This window comes from Ctenocephalides felis, unplaced genomic scaffold (assembly GCF_003426905.1).
Source record: "Ctenocephalides felis isolate EL2017-DRISC unplaced genomic scaffold, ASM342690v1 CF-g0.4_SCAFFOLD_01886, whole genome shotgun sequence".
In the NCBI taxonomy this organism is placed as follows: Eukaryota; Metazoa; Arthropoda; class Insecta; order Siphonaptera; family Pulicidae; genus Ctenocephalides; species Ctenocephalides felis.
This window is the reverse complement of record NW_020538040.1, coordinates 141,300,083-141,322,854: the sequence shown is the minus strand read 5'-3', so window position 1 is coordinate 141,322,854 and position 22,772 is coordinate 141,300,083. Positions and strand designations below refer to the sequence as shown.

Below are 22,772 nucleotides of genomic sequence, written 5' to 3'. Positions count from 1 at the left end.
ATGATGAGTATACCGCCGTTATGAATGCGTGAAATCTAGCAGGCCAGATCGCAAATTATGTCGCGCAAGATCGTAAATTATGGTTTATCATGTCGTTCCTAGGGTAACAAACAAACAAAAACTGTCCAGCATGAAAACTGGCGTCGTGTGCACCGGGCTTTATATAGTTAAAATATTTATTGATTTTTTTAACGTCCCGTTGGGTAGTTATAGTAATGGAACGAAAATCAAAATCGATATTCGAAATCGAAAATGAAAATTTTTCATATCTTCACGTTTAATAATGAATTTTTTGGCACTAATTGATGATTTAAAATTGATTATTTTCTTGACCAATGTAAATGTTACTTATTTCCCAATTTCGATAATAAAGAAAAAATAAATGTGAATATAATATATACAATTTATATTGAATTCATATAAAATTTATATCAAACTGTCAATTACGATCGAGCTGATCAATGATTAGCTATGTATTAGCTAAGATATTATCAATGAGTTAAATTCTGTTTTTTATATGAATTAAATAATATTTTTAAATGTGGGTTGAATAATAATTTTGAATTTGGAGTAAATATTGTTTATTTATATTAATCTTATATTTAATTTAGTTTTAATCATGATTTTGGTGCTAATTAATTATTTAAAGTTAATTTTTTTCGTAACCCTTATAAAGACCACATATTTTCCAAGTTCGATAATACTAAAGGAACGAATCGTGGTTGCCCAGAAAAAAATGCATAACCCCCACATTTAAAATTTATATTGAATTTATAAGAAAAATGTATCAAACTATTAATTGCGATCGAGCATATGACTTTTTAAAAGCTTTAATCATGATTTTGGTGCTAATTAATTATTTAAAGTTAATTTTTTTCGCAACCCTTATAAAGACCACATATTTCCCAAGTTCGATAATACTAAAGAAACGAATCGTGGTTGCCCAGAAAAAAAATGCATAACCCCCACATTTAAAATTTATATTGAATTTATAAGAAAAATGTATCAAACTATTAATTGCAATCGAGCATATGACTTTTTAAAAGCTTTAATCATGATTTTGGTGCTTATTAATTATCTAAAGTTATTTTTTTTTTGCAACCCTTATAAAGACCACATATTTCCCAAGTTCGATAATACTAAAGAAACGAATCGTGGTTGCCCAGAAAAAAAATGCATAACCCCCACATTTAAAATTTATATTGAATTTATAAGAAAAAAGTATCAAGCTATTAATTGCGATCGAGCATATGACTTTTTAAAAGCTTTAATCATGATTTTGGTGATTATTAATTATCTAAAGTTAATTTTTTTTGTAACCCTTATAAAGACCACATATTTCCCAAGTTCGATAATACTAAAGAAACGAATCGTGGTTGCCCAGAAAAAAAATGCATAACCCCCACATTTAAAATTTATATTGAATTTATAAGAAAAATGTATCAAGCTATTAATTGCGATCGAGCATATGACTTTTTAAAAGCTTTAATCATGATTTTGGTGCTTATTAATTATCTAAAGTTAATTTTTTTTGTAACCCTTATAAAGACCACATATTTCCCAAGTTCGATAATACTAAAGAAACGAATCGTGGTTGCCCAGAAAAAAAATGCATAACCCCCACATTTAAAATTTATATTGAATTTATAAGAAAAATGTATCAAACTATTAATTGCGATCGAGCATATGACTTTTTAAAAGCTTTAATCATGATTTTGGTGCTTATTAATTATCTAAAGTTAATTTTTTTCGTAACCCTTATAAAGACCACATATTTCCCAAGTTCGATAATACTAAAGAAACGAATCGTGGTTGCCCAGAAAAAACTACGGTTATGCCCTCATTTAGAAATTATGTATAATACGTGTAAATATAAAATTAGAAATGTAAATCAGATGGAAAACATGTTTTTTATTTGTAATAAACCATATAAAACAGTTCTCACAAGAATTTTCCAAATTTTCCATGATTTAGAAAACAAATATTGTCCGGCCCATCCAAAGACAAGATTCGAATATTGCGCCACGATCTTTTAGCCCTCTAGCCACGATACATTTCTACTAGGGGAAAAATTAGCAAATCCGATTTTCTGGCAATTTTTTTTTTTTTTTTTTGAAGTAGATATTCATGCAACTGGCGAAATGATCGAAAGATTAAGAGCCATAAATAAAAAAATAAAAAAAAGTTTACAAATTAATAAAATATATTACAATTTAAACATTTCTTACTGCTAAAATGATACAATAATCAACTGATGCAGAGAAATATCAATATTCAATCCAAATTCCTCTTCCATCTATAATATTATAATACAATACATCATTTTTAGCTCTACGGCTTTGTGTGTATATAAGTTGCCAATTTAGCCTTAAAACAACTTCGAAGTCGAGGCGATGTACACGGTCCATACTTAGTTATAGGGAAGACACGGAACATGGGAAGAAGTTCTATAATTCATTGCTGAGAACTTGGAGAGGACACGACGAAGCCACGGAAACGAGATCCGAATCAGTCCCGTACCAAGGGGCTTATTGTCGGGAACATAACAGATTAACTAGTTAGAAAAGTATTTGTTGACTTAAGCAGACGACAAAGTCAATAATCAAGAAGATTATGCTCCCTTCTTTCTCTTCCGCGAAAGCTGTCGGGTTTATATCAACTTACACGCGATTATAACGATATCACATAATCTCTATATCGATAACTGCTATGGTACTTAAAATTATAATTAATTGTGTTATTTAAACTTATTGTATTATTCATACTGTAATTACGTGTAGTCGAAAACTACTAAATATTACTTGGTGTGAAGGGAGTATTAAGTCGTAAGTTTCTAATTAATAGTAGGTAAGACTGGGTACGGTTGTTCCAGGTTACGATAGTGACAGTCGTCATAACAGCTAAACTGTACTGATTTTGAGATTGGATCCAAAGAAAAATGAAGTATGTTTGTTTGAACAAGTTTCCATGATTGCGTTGAGTCAGCGCTTTACATTAGCATGATCTGTAGACCGCATTGTTTTGTAAAGAGTCTAAAGTAAGTTTTTTTGTTAGCTTTCTTTCAATAATAACTGTTATTTGTATACAGGTAGATCACTGTTTTTTAGTAAGTTTACCATCAGTAGTTAATTGCCAGCAATTAGTTTTGTTTTATATGACATGTATTTCTTGTCCTTTTTGAGTGAAATTTGAACAGATAAAGAAAAATCTAACTTTACTAAACCAAAATACGAAAGAGAAAGGGAAAGGAAAACTCAATACAAGAAAACATGGAAACAAGGAAACAGGAAATCTCTTGGGTGTGGACGGTTGTGACATTCCCTTTATTCTTGTATGATTTGATTTTATGACTAATCCATCGTATTTAAGGACAGTATTTTAGTATTTCGTCGTAGACAAATGTTGAAGATACCATTTTTTACCAGCTAACTGGTAAATTAACAAAATTATTGCTGATAAAAAAAAGTAGCACGACCGTACGCAGTCTCCCTTAAAAGTATTGTAGAACGGGTCACAAAAATTTAGAAGAAGTTAAAGAGTTTACGTATTTATCATTTTGCCAGAAATATTCATCAGCAGAGTTGGAATAACTATTTATTTAATTTATCTCTTGTAAAATAGCTTTTCTACTTGATTTACTTTTTTATTTGCTATTTTTTATTTTTTACACCTTCGCTAGGGCAAAGGTTCCGTTGGTCCTTTTTACTCCACCCACATGCAAGCTTTTATAGAGTTTATATAAAAACATCTAACTTAAAATTAACAATACATCCTATAAAACAATTAAATAACGTATTCTTAAAAATTATATCAAGGTCTTGTAAACTAAACAAACAAACAACTCTTGTCAACTAATTAAACAGTGCTCACAACCAAAAAAACAATGAAGGAAAATATTTTTGTTATAGATTTTCAAATATTGCCGTTTATCTCCTAATTATCGCTATGATAGCGACGTTGCTTGGTTTGAGGCGATGGCTGGTTACACATCTTTTGCCTCCTACTTTCAAATATTTTTGTTAAAAAATTCTTAACTATTATTTATGTTGTTATCTATGATGAAAGATTTTTTATATTTACGAATAGATAGAATTGAATACAAATTGCTATCTTAGATCTAAACTAATTATTTTAACAAATGCGATAGTTTTTTTGTATTATCTTTGGACTCAAGCGTACATTTAATTTTATAGAGAGATATCTCATAGGAGATAATCTTTTAAATGCATTAACACCATTGTCTTAAAAAATGTATATTATTTTGATTGGCAATAAAACTATGTAAATAAAAAAAAAAAATTTATTAAAAAAATTTAACTCATGACAATTTTCATGGACCAAAATTTTTCTAATTGGAATGCAACCCTAATGAAAAGTTCGAGTTTTTTGAGTAGTGTCATTTTCTTCCTGGTGTTTGATATATTTAGATAGTTCTTATTGTCGAGTCGAACTTATTACTCCATATCAACTATAATCCGCCCTAAAATGAAAATAAATAATCAAAAATCCTAAGTCTATACTCTCATCCCTTGGAGTTAGTTTTAGCATGACAAATCTCGCATAGATGACATTTTTGAACGAACATGCGGATTAAATGGAATCGTGTACCCGGATTACGCGAAGTATGTGTTTGTTACAAAGTATCTGGTAACATTTCTTGCCGAAATAGGAACTCCATGAAGAAAAGGACTCAGAGTTGAGATGTTTCTTGATGATCTCAGATTTTGTGATTGACAAATGCACGACTTGTGGTTTGTAGATTTGTAGTCGCACTGCTTGGCTAGAAATAAAATTGTGATAAAAATTTCTATTCAGACAGTTGTGTTTTCATGATATTGAAACGTTACTTCAATTGTGACTTCAGACGTGATTTGTAATATATTTTACACATTTTATTTCTTTACACGTCAACTAGCAACGTGTAATCAAATAAAGTATTAATTTTGATTAAAATTCTTTCTTAAAAAATATTATTTTAGTAGATTTTTATATTAGTAAAATTTAGATATTTAACTTCCTGAAGGCAAGTTTTTGTCAGAAATTTTGATTCTATTTTCTCGACATTCTGAATCGTTTGACACCAAAATTGGGAAAAAGTGAAAAGTGGGTGGCGTATCTTATTTACCATATTTACAAATTTTATTAACCACACAATAGTACTAACAAGAATAGCGTTATATCAACATATGGCCTATTTAGATTTATATGAAATTGATGTAAATTTCAGATTTTTTAAAATTCGACCACAATCATACTCAAGTGTATTTTATTTAATTTCTGATTCTGAACCAGTCGGCCACTACAATTCATCATCGACGTGTTAACATCAAATTGTCTTTACAGGTTTATTACGGTCAAATACGATTCATTGATGTCTAATGCTCGTCCGATCGATTTGTCTAACAATTCTAGACGTGTGATTGGCTTTTTATGTTATAGACATAAGCCCATCGCCCATCGCCACATTGGCAAATATTTGTTCAATCACATTCTCATTAATCCTTATTACCGCAGTTTGTTTGATCTAGGATATAAAAATAGAATATTTTCGTGATATGCGTGATAAAGATTTCTATTTATGGACGATTGTCGTAAAACAGGTGTATTTATTTGACAAACTTGGGTATAGACTGTGAAGGAAGTTCAGTTTTGGATAAAACGACATCAAACGTTTATAAAACTATAAAAGTTACGTCAACTTCCTGGTTACCGAAATCGTCAAGAAATGGTAAATGATATTCGGACATTTCTGCATATCGACATTCAGAAAATTATTTAAAGTGTGTGCGAAAGATGCATGTATGTATTTTTCCTTTGCTACATTTTTGGTAAAGTATTTTAACGATTTGCTTATTTCAAAATAAGTCCATTTCCCATTAACAGTAAAAAGAGCTCAATGCAGGTTGTGGAAAAGGTAAAATTCAACCAATCAATATTTCAGTTACAGAGACTGCTCCAAAATTTCCATTCCGTGTCCATAAATGAGTATTTAGCATGTTAATACGCATTTTAAGTTAAAGTTTTAACAATGCGTATTTTTTTTTTAATAGAATTTTATAAGTTATATCAGTGTTTTGGACTAATTTTTAATTAAATATAGTTTTCATATAAAATCAATACCCAACATAGAAGCTAATATTCATTAAAACTTTAGAGACATTTAACTTTCTGAAGGCAAGTTTGTTTTTGTCAGAAATTTGATTTTGTTTTCTTGAAGTTTCAATTCATTCTGAATCCTTTAACACCAACATTGGGAAAAAGTGAAAAGTTTGTGGCGTACCATATTTAGCATATTTACTGAAGCAACCACACAAGAGTTCTAATAATAATACTTTTACACATACAGTGCACAAAATAATATATAATTTACATTAGCGTAGTAAAGAAAAACAAAATATGGAAACAAACAAAATTGAATAATAAAAATGTGTAATATTATTCGAAGTAAATTTTTAAAATAAAAATTTCTAATTATAGGTTAATGTGCGTGTATAGCGTATATGCAAGGGATCAATGTCAATATAATACTTCAAAGCAGCTGCAATTTTCACGGCTGAATATATTGTAGTATTGATATATCACACTTACACGAAGCAGATGCTCAAAATCCGCGATATTGAAGTTAATTGTATTAAAAATCATCACAAGATATCATACAAATTAACAATATATTTTAATATACCGACAGATGTGCGTGAATTTGTATGCTAATCGCAAAGATTGCGCCAACATAGGAGTTGACGCATAACTCTTCTCGCCATATGGCTTGTAATTGCTATTTTTAGCCTGCGATATCAGCACACCTGTTAAATATTTGATTATTGAGATAGTACTATCTTTAAATGAAATAATCAATTAAATTGTGCTCCACAAACAGAACTAGTTGTGTATGGAACTGGGAAAACTGATGAAACTTACTTTGTAATACTGAAATATTTGGATCAGCGGATCAGAGAGATCAGCTAATAATTATAATAATTGATTAGTGAGTAATTATAAAGTATAATTTAATTAAGGTAGGCAAACTAGTTTTATCAAATGACTTGAAAATTCTTGAAATCTGTGCAGCCGTTTTTGGGAAACCGTCGGCGAAACATGAAATTTTGACATTTATTTTGTTTAATTTTGGTGTCAAACAATTCAAAATGACTTGGAACATAAACTTATAATTAGCAAATCTGATATTTTTGCAAAAGCATCACGTGAATAGCAGTAATTATATAAGATTGCATGTTTTCATTCGTTTTCTCCCTTTTTAGCCAGTTAATTTTGATTGACGAATATATTTGTCTTGAAAAAAAGAGCAAAATTTTGTGTATTGAGTATATTACTTATGCGTATAAAACAGTGACCGTTTGCTATTTAAATAAACTCTTCTGAAAGAAAAGTTATTAGAAGTTATTTTGAGGTTATGAATGTATATCATGAGTAGCTGTAGGTGGAATTTTACCTTGAGGCAAATTGCATGAACTTCCAAAATTGTGGATATAATATACTTAATCCATAAGAATTAAAATTTAGCATTTTTTGTATATGCCTATTAAGTCTTTTCTTCGATTAACTCAGGTTGTTAGGTTATAATTTAATCCCATTGACTGTATTAAACACTGAATTGTTGGTATGAAACACTGAATTTATGTATGTGTTGCTGTTCTTATTACAATCACTAATTTGTCACTAACAATAAGTTAAAAATAAAGAAGATATATTTATTGTTTATTTATTGCATATGTTGTTACGTGGACTTTAGTTTTAGAAGTGAACAATTAGTCCCATCAAACTCTCCGCTACCCCCTCTATATGGGTAGTAACTTTCCGGTGTAAAAGCTTAATGCCATGAAGATTGCTGCCTTCATGGCCAATATAATAAAATGAAATTGCGTCCGAACACTATTTGAATAATATTCTCTACTGTTGATTTTGAAAATATGTAGTATATGATTATGTTATTAAAGAAGTAAAATGTAGTAATAACATTTTTCAATTTTGTAAAACAAACTTATATTTTGTATCTGATATCTTATCGGCGCAATTTATTTTATGGTTGACTAATGAACTTGTCATGAGTTCGATTGGGAAGACACAAAACTGTGCATACTATGTGATGAGTTAACTGATGAATTAAATGAGTATTTATTGCAATATTTAACTATATGTACAAATATAAAAATATATTTAAAAAATAAAAATAGATTAGAAGTATTTGAACCAGATCATTTTTAACTTTCTTATCTCGCATAAAACCAATGAGCTACGGAGACATTCTGATATGGAACACTATAAGCGAACATACCGCGCGGTCGATTTTTTAAAACTTCAATTAATCTTCATGATTAAACCGCTTCTCATAGGCCTATAATATTTTAAGGGGATTGGTTTGACTATCAACTCTATTTTGTCATCATTTTATCAAAATCCCAGCAGAGTAAACCTGAGGTTCTACTTGTCAGTCTGAATGGAATTAAGAAGGGATAGTGCTAAAATAGTTTTAATCTATATTTTAAACTGAAAATGGACTACAATCAGGTTGTTCTAAGTTGTATGAACTTACGACCTTGTTGACACAAAACAAGATTTTCAATGATCCAAGAACTTAACTGATTCGCCCAAGCCTATTCAAAAAATATAATTTATCTTACAACAATAAAATCAGACTTATCGATATTCTGCGTTTTCAATACCTTACAAATATTTTTAATGCTTATTGAAAGGGTTTGCTTTTCATTTTTCTCGATTTTTTATAACCTGCAGTAATCGCATTTGCTCTCGGTATAGTTTTCTGCAATCTCGCTTATCATTCCGCACAGTGTGGCCACCGCGCCCCGAATATTTACCCAAGCCATATAAAACGTTTTTATTGCTTTGTTAGAGAACATTATCGCACTGAAGTAGATCACGAATGGTAAAATGTACACGGCGGCGCTGTATACACATTGTACCTACCTGTCTGCCTACCTTTCCACCTAACTTGGCATGAGAATGGCCCTGAACGGCTTTTCTAACAAATGACAACAACGGCGAAAAAAACGTATATTTATATATCATAGCTACTTTATAGCGATGGATAATTTTGTATTATGTTCTGTTGTGCGCGCCAACACTATAGATAGTGTTTTACACATTACGAAAATATCAAATTATTTTCAGTCTATTTATCTTAGATTTTTTTAATGATTTTTAAATTTCAAATTACTTTCAGTCTAGTTATCTTACATTTTTTAATGATTTCTAAATTTAAATCATAATTCACAAATATTGTTCAAAAATATTAGGGTTGAATTTGACGAGGTAAAAATAGCAGAGACTTATCTTTCTATCCTATGATAAATGGATAAAAAGGTACTAATCGCAAGTGGAATTTTTAATTAAGGCATCATTAAATACGTAACTAGTTGGGTGTATGGCATCGTGCCTTAAGGCAAATTGCTGGAACTTCCCGTACCGTAACGAAATGTTTGAGGAATACTGTATGTTTTCAAATAGATTATTATAGATATTGTAACATTGTCTAATATTTATAAGCATTATTTATAAACTGAATTTCAAAGTTGAAATTATTTGTCTAAAGTATATTAGAACTATAGTCAGAATTAAAAATAAAATCTCAATTATTTTCTATATACAAAAAAATTTTGAAACAATTTTTTTTTTTTTCCAAAATCAATTACTTTATTAAGACAAGCAGAAAGTTCTTTGAATCATTTAAATCGGACGCTTAGTTCTCTCAAAAACTGCCATTTTTCACATATTTAGCTCCGTATCTTCGAAATGGCTGGGCCTGCTTTTGCCAAAAAAATAACAAACACTCTTCCCAATCATTACTAATTGAATGTTTTTTATATCATTCAAATCGGATACTCCGTTCTCTCAAAAACTCGATTTCTATTTTCTGCACTCTCCGAAACGGCTGGACCTGCCTTTGCCAAAAACTAATCAGCTCTTCTCCCTATCAATAGGAATTGAATGTTTTTTGAACCATTCGTGAAACGTGACTGGAAATTTGTATCCATACACACACACACACACATCCATTTTTTCTGAGGTATGCCAAAATGTTCAGAAACCTTCAAAACGTCGAGAAATGTAAAAATTTTCAATTTCGATTTTCGGTCCATTACAATAACTTACCCTACGGGAAGTTAAAAATAGTCCAGTTAATGAATTTGAGTGAAAATTGAGTTTCAGCAATTTTAATGAAATTATCAACTATTTATTTCGAACATAATTTTGCTTTCTTCGATTTCTAGATTTATACTAACTGTAATTGTGTTGCAAATCGGTTGATTCGTGCTTCTAAAATCGTGGACGAAACATTGTATCCGCACATACGTACGCACACACGCACTCGCATTGTAATAGACTTGCAAATCTCGGAAAGGTGAAGAGCGAATCAGACCAATTAGGACCAAAGTTTAATTACGTGGGAAATATAGAATTCTAGAGCCTCCCCCCATGAAGTAATGCCCAACGTTGGTTTCCGGGGAGATGAGAGGCAAGAGATAAGGTTTCAGTCGGTTTTATACCCAGGCAGTATAGAGCCCAACATACCCAGACAAAGGACCTAGCCTGGTATGCGTAAACGCATTTCCTTCAGAAGATCAATGAAGTCTGAATCATTCTAATACTTTAATCAATTATTTTGGTTACTTCAGTTGCCCGAAATGCAACTAAACCTGGTGGTACTTTGTAATTCAACCATTCCATCTAGTAAAACAACAAAATTCTTCGGCTTGTCACAAAATAGATCATGATCAAATGTTCAGAAGATCAATGAAGTCTGAATCATTCTAATACTTTAATCAATTATTTTGGTTACTTCAGTTGCCCGAAATGCAACTAAACCTGGTGGTACTTTGTAATTCAACCATTCCATCTAGTAAAACAACAAAATTCTTCGGCTTGTCACAAAATAGATCATGAGCAACTATAAAATTATTAATTTATGTAACAAGTAGACTAATGAGTATGTACCCATTAGCTTTAAGCAATTTGTACACTATATCATTTTACTGGACTTTTCACAAATCATCCTTCATATCCATTCATGTTTCTAAATATTAATGAATCCTGAAACGAAATAACTTCATATCAGCAGTCTATTTTAATGTCTGTGACGCAAATTATCCAAACATATAAACTCATCGTTGAATAATTAAAGAACACTTAACATATCTATTTCCGTATGTCACAAATGAAAATTATCCATCGCACAAAATAGTAAAGGATATAAATATAGATTTTTTGTATCAATGCCGTTATAGGCCTTTCTCATACCAGATAGGTAAATAATATAATTACCAGTTGGTCGTAAAGTAATATGCGAAAACAAAGTGTGTTTGCATACTGTCGATTTAATTATAATTTCATATTGTCACGAAAGTAAGTGAGACGCACGTTTGTTTTCGAAAAAGGAAAAATAAAAGCAATGGAAACACAAACTTTGCGATGTTAATTTAATTGAAGTATTAGCATCCATTTTCACTACAGAATGGCTTATTTATAAAAAATCATAAAAGCTTGGAATAACGGGCTGTGCCCAAATTTCAATAATCTTTCACAACAATTTGCAAAAGTCCTAAATATGAGCTCGATTAAACTTAAGTTCACTTATCGAAAGGTCCACTGAAAATGCCTGAATGCAAAAAAAAGAGTGTGCGTATGGTTTACACGCGATTAAAGTAAGACTTGTTTGCTGCTGTGCAAGATGGAATTTAAGTGAAAATAAATACATTATAACAATTTTGAATAATGTTTATTAGTAATATGGTAACACTCGTGATGCACACATTTATTAGTGTCAACTATTATACACATTTGTATAATGATAAGTCATAAATTATATATTTATAATAGCATTAAAAATGTGTATAATATTTAAAAACAATAATGTAATTAAAGTCATACTTCAAATATGACATGATCGGTTTGTCATAGTAATTAGCATTTAGAAATGAACCTTCATTAGAGAAATGAAGTAATTGCTGATAAATAAATTCTATAATATTTGTTTACACAGTGGATTATATTAATCAAAGCCTAAACAAATATTGTTTTTGCAACTTCACTCATCATGTAATTGTGTTTGAAGAACTTCATGTAATTAAAATTAACATACATTATTGACTGCTTGTATTTTTTTTACTTTTTCGCTGGCGATATCGCGTCTAAAGAAGTTTTACTTCAAAAATTCCACTTACACCTTGTTTAATATATTCATTCCCGTAGTTATAATATGCTAGGTAGTCAGTGTAACTTTCACCTCGGTGAAAATAAAATAAATGTATGAACCCCGTTTCTTCACCAGATTTATGGTTTAGGTTTCCCTATGTCCAATTCTTTTGTAGTGTTTGCTTATCTCTAAAGTACGGCGCTTCACAAAACGAGCGGAGGCTTTCCTACATTACCTTATAATGTTCTTATAAATATTTCTTTATTACAAATACGTTTTTATCGCCCAACGCTTCTAAGCTTGATTCACTTCTATATATCATTGGCTCTGCAACAGTGGGAATGGGATTGTGTATTGATTTTCGCTTAGAAATGAATAGTGTCAAAACTATTCGTGTATTATATCTAAGTAAGGATCTTGCATCTAATTGTAGGTAATAAAGAAATTAGTACAATGTATTGAATTCGTTAAAAAGTTTGATTTCTGTGTGTTTCGAAAAGTTTTTGTCATCAGCAATGCTCTGCAGCTAATAGAAGAAAAGATTATAAGCGCATTTTATATACATAATTGTTAATTTGATAATAAATTTTTCCGGAGATTTAAAAACAAATTAATGGTAAATCATTTACAAATACATGTCATCGGGTTGGTTTTATGAAATACAGTACAAATTAGTATGTTTGCAAAAACATGACTAAAAATAAGTTTGGTGCAGAATTGTTTAAATAAATAATATACAGTAGAAGCTCTTCAACATTATCTATTTTTAGTTGTATTTTTATATTTTATGAGCAATTAATTTTATACCATACAGATCATAAAAGTTTTAATTTTTAAAAAAAAAATTATATTTTTTTTCAACACCAATTGTAATTTGGTATTCTGTAATAAGCTGCTGTAATAGTTATTGTTGCGATTTTTCTAATGACTTTCCAATGATTGTCCTATTCTAGTTTTTTGTGCATTTTTATCAGAAAGCAACCGCACAGTTGTCATATTATATTTTTGATATTTTTTACTTGCAAAAACTACTTGCAAAACCGAACTTGATATGAAACTGTAGTCATACTTATTTTATTTAAAAATATAGATGAAGATTCAAGTGAATTTTACTCATCATAGCATTGCTGCATTCAATTATATTTCATCAATTGTTCGGACGTATTTTCGTTTTATTACATCGGCCATGAAGGTGAAAATCTGCATGGCATTGAGCTTTTACACTTTCTGCATGGTTGCTACCCCTGTATTAATTGATTGGAATAATTGTACACTTATAAAAGTAAAGTCCGCGTGACAACACAATAAATAATAAATAAATGTATCTTCTTTCATTATAACTTAGTGACAAATCATGATTGTAATAAGAACTGAAACAAATACATACAAATACAAAACAAATCAGCGTTTAATACAGTCCACAGCTGCAAGGGTTAAATTATAACAACAACCTGAGTTAATCGAAGGAGAGTTTTGATAAATTTCATAACTACGTGACGCAAATACATCAATAAAAGAAATTGTAAAAAAATACATCAAATATAGAGCCAAAATATGCCAACTGTTGGGTTGACTTTTAAAAAAGTCGCGTAGTTAAAAAGTATTATCACAGCAGCTCATGACACTCTTAAATTCTAATTGGCGTAAAATATAATTGGTTCAAAATAATAAATAATTGGTTCAAAAACAAATATGAATATATCTACGTTTTTAGATTTTCTCGTTGCTTTGTCTTTTCAACCATTCTGATCGCTGTTCAAATAAATATATAAAAAATATCTATGTTTTAACTATAGGTGGTACATCATTGTATTATGACGTCAATTTGAGGGCTTATAAAATAATACATATTTAAGAGTATTTCCTAAGATGTGTCTTCTTACCTCCGTTCTTCCATTGAGAAAGAAGCAATCTTGGCGTGTAACATTTCCCAGGGGACAGATTTCTGGTAAACCTGATTTATTATCGTTTGTGTTCGCTTCTAATTCGTCGTTTCTCAATAGTCCAAAGAATTAAATATTTATAACATCTTATTCCCTTTACCTTTCCTTTGATTCTAATGAATAAGATAGGAAACAATCTAATTCCTGTGTGTTCTACCGAATACAATATCGATATTAATGACCATTGGCTACGGACAAACTTTGCTCGCAATGTTTGCCTATAATCTTTGTTCTACGAGTTTCGATTTTAATGAATCAATTTACATGTGCGGCTTTATTTAGATATCATTTAGCTATTAACCTACATTTGTGATATCTAGCAGATCAATATAAATGAGACTACCGCAATAAATGATAGGTTAAGGAATTACTACTACTCGTGTTTTAATAGAAAATAATCTATAATAATGATTGAAAAACTACAAGATTATGTGGAATTTTGTCTTAATGCAAGTGCATTAGCTGACAATAATCGATAAAAATTGAAGTTTTTTATTGCCAAATTGTAATTTTTTAAAATTTATTGTTTACGAAGTAACACCATGACCCTCTTTAACTAAAGTGTACCAATATAAAGTATAACTATTAGGCGTAAGGGGCATTTTGCTTTAAGGAAAGTTGCATCAATCAATTAGAATTTAGATTAAGCAACATTTAAAATTGTATTGAATTTTTTTCTACAGTTTATTGTTAAAATGACGTTTTCGCTCTGCACTAAATCCTAATAAGGGCGTTTGCAATTTTAAAAAAACTTATAATATCTGTAATTGTATTAATTAAATTTAATTTATTTAACACATTTCAATTCGTATTCTAAAAATGTATTTTATGAAAGATTTTACGTCAACGGTGATCAGTACAAAATACAGAATGACTCATTCGGGCAACTTATTATTCTGAGCTTTGATGAATTTTGATACTTCACTACTTTGAATACTTTTATGATATTGTACGATTTTCGTTTAGATTTATCATACAAATTGAACCAAATTTATCGTCAAAATTTTACCAACAACTAATCAGCACGATTCTCAACTACAATCTTTCAGTTAGTTTTTTGCGTTAGTATTCACGGAAAATGTTGCGTCTTTTTGTTAATTCTAAAGAAACAGCTTGACCGATTATAAAATCGGATATTTCTTGGAAAATGTCAGCAAAAGTTCGAATTTTGACTCAGGCATGCACACGTACGTACTTTTTCTAACTTTGGTGTCAAATGATTCAGAATGACTAGAAATTTAGACAAAACATCAAATTATCTAATCGAATTTTCTGGCGAAAACAAACTTCTCAGAGCAATTAAAACCTTTACCATAAAAATTATGGTTTAATTAAAGATTATATTTTTATATATTTTTCCTTTCACTGCGAGTGTCGTCTATGGACGACATCCGCTTGACATGTGTACGTATGTGGTCGTATAAACGACATCGAGTGTGTCGACTTTTGCATTAATATTTATCACTCTGAAATAGGATAGAGTGGTGCTTAAAGGTCTGCGGGTAAAACAGTCTACCACCAATATCTCAAAAACCAGTAAAGCTAAATTTTTTTTAATAAAAATATTTGAAAGTAGAAGGAAAAATTGTAACATGCCATCATAAAGCAATGCTATCAGAAAATAAACGGCCATGTTTGAAAATATATACCAAAAGTATTTTCTTTCGTTTTCAGCTTTTTTGGTTGTGAGCACTGTTGTTTAGTTTACGAGACTTTAATATAATTGTTAAGTATACGTTATTTAGAAGTTTTCTAAGGTGTATTGTTGATTTTAAATTAGATTCAACAGATCCTTTTACATAACCTCTATAAAATCTTACACATGGATGGGGTAAAAAGGACCAACAAAACCTTTACCCTGACAAAGGTGTAAACAATTAGAATATAGTAAATAAAAGGTAAATTAAGTTGAAAAAATAGCAATTTTAAAAAAAATTAAATTAATAGTCGTTCCAACTCTGCTGATGAATATTTCTGACGAAATACCAGATCAAGGTTATGCACAGTGTTATCTTCGTAAAATATTTACCTATAAAATTTACATTTTGCATTGGTTGAATGATGTAGCTTCTATCTTGTAAATTCCTTTCAATTAAAATTAAGACATTGGATCTTTTTGCCCTTCCGGCTGTTCCTTTTTACTAAGATATAGGGTAAAAGGTACAATTAGAAACTAGTGGTGCATGGCATCGTGCCTTGAGTCAAATTGCTGGAACTTCTCGTACCAAAAATTATTTTTTTAAAAAAAGATTAAAATTTTTGACAAAATTTTACTTTGAAAAATTAGATTTTTGAGAAGTTTTAAATTTTTGACAAAACTTGATTTTTTTGGAAAAAGCGCCGCGTCGCCGCCTAACAATTTTTTTGCGATTACTATAGCTTACTCTACGGGAAGTTAATAAATTGAGGTAAGAAGTCGTGGATCTGTACATTTCTATAACAAACAATAATAAATACATAAAATTATCCTGTAAACTCCTGAACTAATTTTATCACAGAAAATGAATATTTAGTGAAAAGAAGTGTACAGACACAGAGTGAGTCTACTAAAATTTTATTCCGATCCGTCGCCTGTTATTTTACACTTTCATAGTGTCATTCGGATCTATTAGGTTGCGAATGCGTATGTTACACGTCGTGCCCGTATAATACGTTTATGTTAAAGTCTCATGTCTGCATACGAATCAGTGTTGTATTCAAGCAGATTGCTCAGAAAAGGGTGTTTCAATTCATTCCACTAGAAATTGTACAAACACGCGCAAACACTTGGCACGTATATAGTAAGTTGAATCGCGTATTGCTTATAGTGTTCCTTTTTCAATGACGTGATCTGAAGTATAATCCAACATAGTTGGCCATAAATGTCAATTTATTGGAGCAAATTGTATAAATCTATCACTTTACCGGTGACAAACGAGTTTAAACTGTTATGGGCGATATTGAACTGGATAATGGTCGATTATGCTTTGTAATTTTTTTATGATTACATTTGATACTGTATAAAATATATTATACATTATTATTCATCATACATAAAAATGCATTATATTCAAAACTCTGTGGTTTAACCATAGGTGCTACAAAATTATTTGTTACACATAAAATTGGTGTCCAATATTACAGAAAGTCCACCACCTCTATATATATTGGGGTATTTTCGCATTTTTTGCTCAAATGCTTCCAAAATGGTAAAAAAATTCTGAAAGTTTTAGCTTTTAATATTAACATTAAGATAGTCCGTACTCCAACCAAAGTTTCTTGGCTCTTCTTCCTGAGTAAATACTTATTTTATAAAATATATCAAATTTTTATTGTAATATCTTATATATGATCAAAATAAGCAAATACAATGTTATTCTCAAAGTTTTGATTTACTTGTCGCTAAGATAGAAAATTCTAAAAAATAAATGGAATTTTACCTATGTTATTTCCATAAAAAATTTGGTTGGAGTGCGGACTCATTATAGAAGAATTTGAGCCTTGGGAGCAAAGAAATTCGAAAATATCCATATTGAAGACCACCCAGTTTACTAAAGTTGTGACTATCATATATAATTCAAGAAAAATTTTATGTTCAGTATTTAAAAATTGGTGTTATAAAAATATCTTTTATCCATATACGTTTTTCTCTCTGGAGTGAAATATGAGTTTTTATTTATTTTTATCAGCAAATTTTTGGTAGTGCTTGAAAAATATTTAAATGGAATGCCAACCCAGTGATTGGACGTCCGGGTATGATGGTTAATGTTATTCTACCATAATTTTTCTTTGTTCATTTACAAAATAGCTTAGAAGACTATACTATAAAAATCTCGAATTGCTATTTGCTTTTGCTAATCTCGCCCTAAATCTCGATTGCTATTTAAGGAAATAAAGAAAGTCAAAAAAATACCTTGTAGAGTAAAAGTTAACCCTTCCGCCACGAGTATCGCCCATAGGCGACAAAACGTGTATCTAACTTTGCTTCAATATTTATAACTCTAAGTTTTAACTTTTTAAAAAAATTTTTTTAAAGAAACTTTTATTAAGAATTTTATTTTGTTATTGTGGTCTTTAGAAGTGTAATTTTTAATTTTGAAATAATTTTTACTGATCATGATTAGAAAATGGTTGCTGGCTTGCAGTGTCACCCAGAAACTTTGAAATATTTAAACTAAAGTGTTTAAAGATAAACACTCACTAAAATCTCGATTATAAATGTACTAAATAGTATAATTGGTAAAACTTTGAGTTATTGTTGCGTATGGTTGAGTGTACATTATATTTGACCGTAGGTTTCAATCTGATGTATGAGTTTTTTTGAACAGTTAAATCGATCAGAGTTCAAAAGCCTTTCGATTTTTATTGAGAATGCCCAGCGTTCTTTGGTTCCAGACAGACACATAATAAGTACTCAAAGCTGAATATATTATATGTTAATAAATTGAAAAATGTTGCTTGCTCACTCCACTAAACAGAAAAACTGGCATTCCATCTAAAGCTAAACTAATTAGCTAAAAATCTTCTGGCTATTAATATTCCAAGAAGACTGAAAATAATACATAAACCAACAGCCACTGAAAATCTTTTGCCTATAGGAAATTGTATTATCTTCAAAAGATGTTTTTATGTGTAATTTATATTTTTTACTTACTATATTTTTTACATACATGATTCATTTAAAGTAAAAGTAACGCTTGCTGAAAGATATATATGTTTATCAAATATTTCACTAACTAAATTATACATATTTTTACCTCAGATTCTTTGTCATATATTAGATAAAAATAATATTTTAGGGCGGAGCACAAAACCAATAATATCACAACAAATCACACACATCAAACAACTATCTGACTATGTTCAGTTAAATTCCGAGCTAATTCATCAATGTAAAACTGTTTTTAGCTGTTTTTCAAAAATTTATCACCTGGATTTTTTATCATGTAGACTGGATAAAATTGGACAGCCGGGGATAATAGGTCCAATGTTTTATTGTTACTTTTAAAGGGATTTTACGAAATAATAGCTACATTATTCAACCAATGCAAAATATAAATTTAATGGGTATATTTTTACAGAGATAACATGGATAAAACTTTCATCCGGTAATTTGTCATAAATATTCATCAGCAGAGTTGGACAACACTGCTCATAAAAAAAAACTAACAGTGAAAGAAAATACTTTTGTTATGGATTTTCAACATTGCCGGTTATCTCCTGATAGCAACGTCGTAAGAATCAAAGGTGATGGTGGTTATACATCTTTTTCTCTCTAGTTTTAAATATTGCTATCAACAAATTCTTAACTTTTCTTGTTTCTGATGTATCGGTGGTGGACTTTTTTACCCGCAGATCTTCAAGCCTCGCTCTACCCTATTAATAAATAAAAATGTTAATTTATATTGGCGACAAAAAGGAGGTCGAGTAAAAGACTAATGACTTCTTTTCATTATATTTTTATCTTATATGTCATATTTACCAGATGTCTACCAAGTTCAGTTGTAAATTATATATCTGACAAAAAATTTCATCAACATTTACTCCAAATTGGTTTTCCGTACATTGTCTAAAATTATTGTCATCGCAAAAGGGCACGGGTTCGTAGAGCAACACGTTCAGTCGGGCTGGGATAATCTGCTTTCAATTAAAAATAAATCCGAGCGCGCGCCGCCGTCACGTCTCCTTGAACCTGGAATGAGATTAGCTGCGAAGGAAACACATTTTTGTTTGGCTCGACTGGTTACGCAATATTTTTGTTCGAAACGACATCTGCGAAGACATTCTTGTTAGAGAACTGCATAGCACTTTGACACATTGCAAGAGAAAATACGACTCTAAGGCTATTGTCACACTAGACAACGCTTTTTACTTTACTACTTTTATTCAATAGACCGACCGATTTTATTCTATTTCTAACTTTTTAACTTTCCGAAGGAGAAGTTTGTTTTCATAAACAAATCCGATTCGCTAATTTTATGTTTTCTCGACGTTTCAAGCCATTCTGAATCGAATGAGACCAAATTGAAAAAAGTATGTGTGTGTGTATGTGTGTGAACAGATTTTTGCCGTAAATCGACGTTTTCTTAAAAACGGCTGGACCGATTTCAAAAATTTAAAAGCCAATCGATGTATCTCGATAAGGACTAGCGTTTCTCAGTATTGTGCGACGATCGGCCGAGCCGTTTCATTGTAAACCGCAGAAAAGTGAAAACGATTCGTCCACGTAATTTGAATTGATTTTGAAAATTCAAAAACCGTTTGAAAGATATTGGTTGAGAATCGTGCTGATTAGTTTTTGGTAAAGATCGGCCGGGCCGTTTTTTGTGACGGTAGATACCATAGTCTTTTAGATCATACTAAAATATTACGGCTCTACGACAAGTCGTTTAATTTTAAAAAATTCTTCAAAAGTTACAAAAATTAATATCGTTTTTGTGGCATTTGTCAAAATTAGAACTTTCATCGACGTTTGCTGAAAAACACCTTAACCGATGTCAGAAATTTAAAAGCCATTTGATGTATCTCAATGAGGACTATCATTTGTCAGTTTTGTGTGGCGATCTGCGAAGCCGCTTCTTTGTAATTTGGAAAAAAATGTTAAGCTTTTTATCCACATTTAAGCTCATACTACCGAATCGATTTTAAAAAATCAAAAACTTGTTTTTCTGTAATTAACTGTTTAAAAAAAATAAGCCGATTTTTATGGAACTTTTTTTGGCGATATATATCATGGTCTTATAGAACTTACTGAAATATTACGGCCTAGTAGTTTAATTTTAAATATTCATTAACGTTTGAGAAAATGAGTAGTTTTTGACGTTTGTTAAAATTAAATTTAGGCGATAAACATGCATAGAGTACTTAGTGCTAATGAACATACTAAACCATTAAAGTCCTAATGGAAACTCGGAATACTTTTAATCACTCATAAATTAATTATTTTTTATTGATTAAGTCGATTATTTAAACATATCAGGAAGTTCATGTAACTTGACTCAAGGCAAAATATCAATACGTTAGAAACGAATAAAGCATTTTAACACACAATGTTCAATGTTATGTTCTAAATAAAGTAAGTCAGTTAGAGAAAACTCAATTTTTAAACTAAATTCGTTGCCAAGTAGCTAATTTTGAATTCCCGAAAGACACTCAGTAGAGCAAACTCAATTGTTAACGAAATTCGTTGCCAAGATGCCAGTAGTGCATTTCTAATACACCAGGCTGTTAAAAGAACAAATTAAATAGCTGACAATTCTCATGTGTGTCTTCAGCCTTACCACCATGCGTGCTTGGGGTATCCTTGTTTGTCACATGCATAATGCTGGGTTGACTAGAATAATCCTTGAGACATTCAGAACAAGATCGGCGTACGCCCTACAATAGGCTGAGCATTATTTCCGACTCAATACAGATTTTATGCTTCTTGTCCTACACGACAGATGTTCAGCGACTAATCCATTGGATTAATCTTTGAGGTCAGAATTGAAATCTTGAATATAATTCTTATTTTTTTAATGTATGTAACGCATATTTTCTAAATTGAATCATCTAAACGCTTTTTCATTTCTGTTGAGTACTTTTTTCTACCATTCAGCAGTAATTTGCAAACATATTTTCGGATAACTGCAAATATGTTTGCAGATTATCTAAGGTTAATGGGGAGTAAATATGTTAGAAATTCATGCACAGGTCATTTAAGGAGTCAAGAAACGACAGAAATTATGAAATTTTAAATATAATGCAAAACTAGTGAGACGCATGGCATCGTGCCTTAAGGCAAATTGCTGGAACTTCCCGTACCAAAAATTACTTTTTTTAAAAGAGTATCATTTTTGAAAAAAATTTACTCTGAAAAAATTAGATTTTTGAGAAACTATCAATTTTTGACAAATATTTACCTTTTTGTGAAAAAAAAGACTGAAAAAACATGTTTCCTTTATTTTGAAATATTTTCGTAATTTTGAACTTTTTTTCAAAGCAATTGTACTGCTTTAACTGCATAGAGACGTCGCCCTCTAACGAATTGTACTGCTTTAACATGCGTCGCGTCGCTCTCTAACGGATAAACATTGGTACGGAACCCATAGGAATGTAAACAAAATTTATACTTATTGTTAAAATCTCTATAAAATATCTGATAATTTGATGCGCATATGTCTAATGATCATTTTTGACCGCCAAATAGCATTTTTTTTACTTTTTTTACTAGATCTCCGAAACCACTAAACCTGCTTTCATGAAAATTTGATCAGTTCTTCATCTTGTCAATACAAATAAAATTTTTTTTTGTTAATTATTAAAATCGGACGCTCCGTTCTCTTAAAAACTGAGTTATCGTTATTGGCACTTCTTGCCCCGTATCTTTGGAACGGCTAGACCTGCTTATGCTAAAAACTAATCAGCACCTAAAAACTATCAACAGCAATCGAATGTTTTTTGAATAATTAAAATCCATTGAACCGTGTTCTCGAAATCGTTGACGAAAATTTGTATCCGCACACACACACATATATATATATACACACACACATCCATTTTTTCTAAGGTATGCCAAAATGTTCAGAAACCTCTGAAACGTAAAGATATATACAAATTTTCAATTTCGATTTTTGTGCGATTACTATAACTTACCCTACAGGAAGTTAAAAATTACCAGATCGAAGATTTTGTCGCTGTTT

At 30.3% G+C, this 22,772-nt stretch overlaps 1 protein-coding gene across 3 annotated transcripts in view; it reads left to right on the top strand.

Moving 5' to 3' along the window:
• The window catches only part of LOC113377989 (leucine-rich repeat-containing protein 24-like), a 573,615-nt gene that overhangs the window by 363,104 nt on the left and 187,739 nt on the right, over nt 1–22,772 (top strand). The window lies entirely within an intron of this gene.